Source organism: Sapajus apella, unplaced genomic scaffold (genome assembly GCF_009761245.1).
Source record: "Sapajus apella isolate SASKATOON/1434 unplaced genomic scaffold, GSC_monkey_1.0 scaffold151, whole genome shotgun sequence".
In the NCBI taxonomy this organism is placed as follows: domain Eukaryota; kingdom Metazoa; phylum Chordata; class Mammalia; order Primates; family Cebidae; genus Sapajus; species Sapajus apella.
Window position 1 is genome coordinate 282,577 of NW_022437091.1, and position 3,666 is coordinate 286,242.

Below are 3,666 nucleotides of genomic sequence, written 5' to 3' on the forward strand. Positions count from 1 at the left end.
TGAATAAGTGGGAAAGTACAGACAGCTAGGATATAGTATATTATTTAATATGACCCACACATGGAAATTTGGACTAACATGCTGATCTTTGTTTTAATTGCCAAAAAGTAACTACTATTCCCAACATAGAGATCTCCTATGGTCCTATTCTCAGACATAAACATAACCAAAGGTGCTAGATTAATCCAGTTTGAAATTTATTGCTAAACTTTATTTGGATCAACATTAGTTCACTTTGGTTAAGCTATATGAACAGTTTCAGGGATTATTTGCAACCTCTGTAGCCATTCATGGTATAACCCAAGACACCAGGGGAAAAATACACATTTGTTTGAGTCAGATTGAGAAAATGTGCTGATTCCTGTGTTTTCATACTTAAGAGGATGGGGAATCTGTATTGGGAGGCTGCCATTAATGCTGCAGAAATGTTCAGGAGAAGCCATATTCACAGGAGTTTTCTGTTTTCATGGAATAGTGGAAGATGACAAACCAATAAACAACCAAACTGTACGGTTGCCTTGCTAGGCTGTGTGCTTCATCTAGCATACAAGGAGAGCATTAATCCTCACCCCCTCCACCTTCAATGGTCCAGGGTTTTCCCTTACTAGGTGCCAGTGTTGTTGCTTTTTTCCACACTCACAAAATTTGTTGATCCCATTCTGGTGGCTAAAGCTCTGTCTTTTTTTGTGATCAGTTCCTAGTCATACTCAAACCTTTTGTCTAGTACAATAAATAGAGGAAAAATATATTTTCATGACATTTATACTTTATTCATCACCTTGGCCCTTGTGGACCATTGTTCAAGAATTCATGGAGCAGAACACTCAAATTAATGATAGTTAATTTCGTAATATAGGACCATGCTTGTCCAACAAAAGAATCCAGGTAGCTGAGCCAGAATTCAGTTTTAATACCATTATGACCATGTTGCTACCAGGAGAGTACACCTCCCAGGTTGTTCTAAGGTTGCTGTTAAGAGAAAAAAGAAGCACCATGCTTTCCACTTCTAGAAAGTTAGAGAAGGTGTACTTTTTCCCATTCATCTTGTTACATACAGCTAATGATTCTGGATAGTACAGATGTTCCTTGACTTACAATGGGATTGCGTCCCCATAAATGCATTATAAGTTGAAAATACTGTAAGTAAAAAATACATTAAATACATCCAATATGCTGAACAACATAACTTAGCCTAGCCAATATTAGATGTGCTCAGAACACTTACATTAGGCTAAGGTTGGGCAAAATCATTCCTAACAAAGCCTATTTTATAATGAAGTGTTGAATATCTCATGTAATTTATTGAATACTGTACCTAAAGGGATAAACAGAATAGTTGTTTAGGTATACAAAGTACAGTTTCTACTGATTGTGTACTGCTTTCACACCATTGAAAAGTTGTAATTCAAACCACCGTTATCTGTGCATAAAAAAATTAAAAGATTCTAAAAAGTGGGGACAAAAAGCCCAACTGGTTAAGAAATTTAGGACTTGAGCAATGCTAGAGCAGTGAGTTTTATGAGTTTCCCTTTGCCTCATACAACCAGGACTAGCCACTGACCTGGAAATGTTAGTGGATATGTACAAAAAAGCCCAAAGAGCAGGCTTTTGCTTTCCTTAGCCAAAAGACCAGGAAAATGGCGGACTGTCAAGACACAAAACTGTAAGGTCATAACCAGTTTACTCCAGCCAAATACCACAGAAAGATTTACAGCTACCAAACACATATTTAGTTAATAAAAAAGTAATTTCAACCTGGTAGAATAATTTTGTGTTATTTTTAACTTACCTTTGCTCCATCTTCTCATCACTGGCTTTAAGACAGTCTTTAAATGACATCCTGTACTCCAAGTGTGGGTTCCTAACGCTGGAAGAAGCAGAGTGGACTTTGTTATCAATGAATAGTGCTTGACTACTTTGACCTCTCAGGTGGCTCATTGAAGGACTAATTCAAAGGGCTTCTCTGTGTTTCAACACAACTCAGAATCCCCTCAGGATAGAGAATTGGCTACAGAGAGAAGTTTTTGCTAAAGGGACATAACAGCAGGTAGGAGAAAGAATCTACAAATGTGAAGATAAACCAAATAAAATTCTTTAGTCTAAGAAGCAGAAGGAAAAAAGAATGAAAAAAATGTATATAAGAGCTTAGATGACCTGCGGGACATTAACAATAGCACAGGCATAAGTATAACAGAATTCCCAGAATGGGAGGAGAGACAGAAAGATTCAGGAAATGTATTTGTGACATCATGACCCCAAACTCCCCAAATTTGATAGAAGATGTGAATCTACACACCCAAGACATTCAACAAGCACTAAGTAGAATAAAGGCAAAAAAAAAAAAAAATTCACAGTGAGACACATTGTGATCAAACTGTTTAAAGAAAAAGGCAAATTGAGAATCTTGGAAGCTGCAAGAAAGAAGTGGCTAGCTACATGTAAGAGATCCTTAATAAGATTAGCAGTCAGTTGTTAATTAGAAACCATGGAAGCCAGAAGACAGTAGGATGGCATAAAGTGTTTAAAAAATTATCAACCAACAATTTATATCTGGTAAAACTGTTGTTCTAAAACAAAGGAGAAATTAAGGCAGTCCCAGATAAACATAAACTGAGATTATTCATCACTTATAGACTTGCTCTGCAAGAAAATCTAAAGGGAACCTTTCAGGGAGAAAAGAAATGACACTAGACAATAACTTGGAGCCATACAAAAATAATGAACAATGATGAAGGTAGTTACATAAATAAGAATAATGCCAATATTTTTGTAGTTTTCATATAACTGCCATTTCCCCCTAAATTATTTAACAGACTAATGGTAAACAATAACTTTAGATATATATTAATGCGAACACAATGGGTAAAGATGCTTGTGTTTTTGCATGCGTATAAAAATCTCTTTTGTTGTTTTAATAGTACAACTTACATATTTCAAATTGACACAAAATGAGTAGCATTTGCAGTAGTATCTTAAAATAAGTTGCCTTTGAATAAGATCTTGCTTTTCAGTACTTTGAAGTCCACAAGACATTTCTAGAAAATTTCATGCTGTGGAAAATGAAGACCACTTAATCCACTGGGGAAGGGGTCTGTGATTTCTCTTTGATTGACTGTCATAACAGTGTCCTTAAGGCATATGAAGGAGAGTTTTTTATATGTTATCTAGACATTACTAGGCACAGAAGCTTTTGTAGTACAACTTTGAGGTAGTATAAATTCTATCATTTTGCTAGCACTGATGTCACTCTTGGGTACAACATTAGAACTATTGACCCATATTATTTTTGTTACAAATATTCAAAGAATCTTGCCGAAATTTTTATAATAGAATACTTCGTGACTGTTATTTCAGTGTAGGAAAGTGATTGTTAGAAACAACTGCCCGTACTCATACAACAGTTGCCATTTGATATCAAACACATACAAACATAAACATCCCCACAGACATGGATTTGGAACATTTGCTTCTCAAATTTTTAATTTAACTAATACGTCAGATTTTTAAATTCACCTGTTCACATAATAAGGCTCTTCATTTCAGGTACACCTTTGATCATTATTATGATTCCACAAGATGGCAGTGTATTCTTAGGACCTTGAGGAAAGCTCTCAAGTGCTCGTGTGTGTGTGTGTGTGTGTGTGTGTGTGTGTGTGTGTGTGTGTG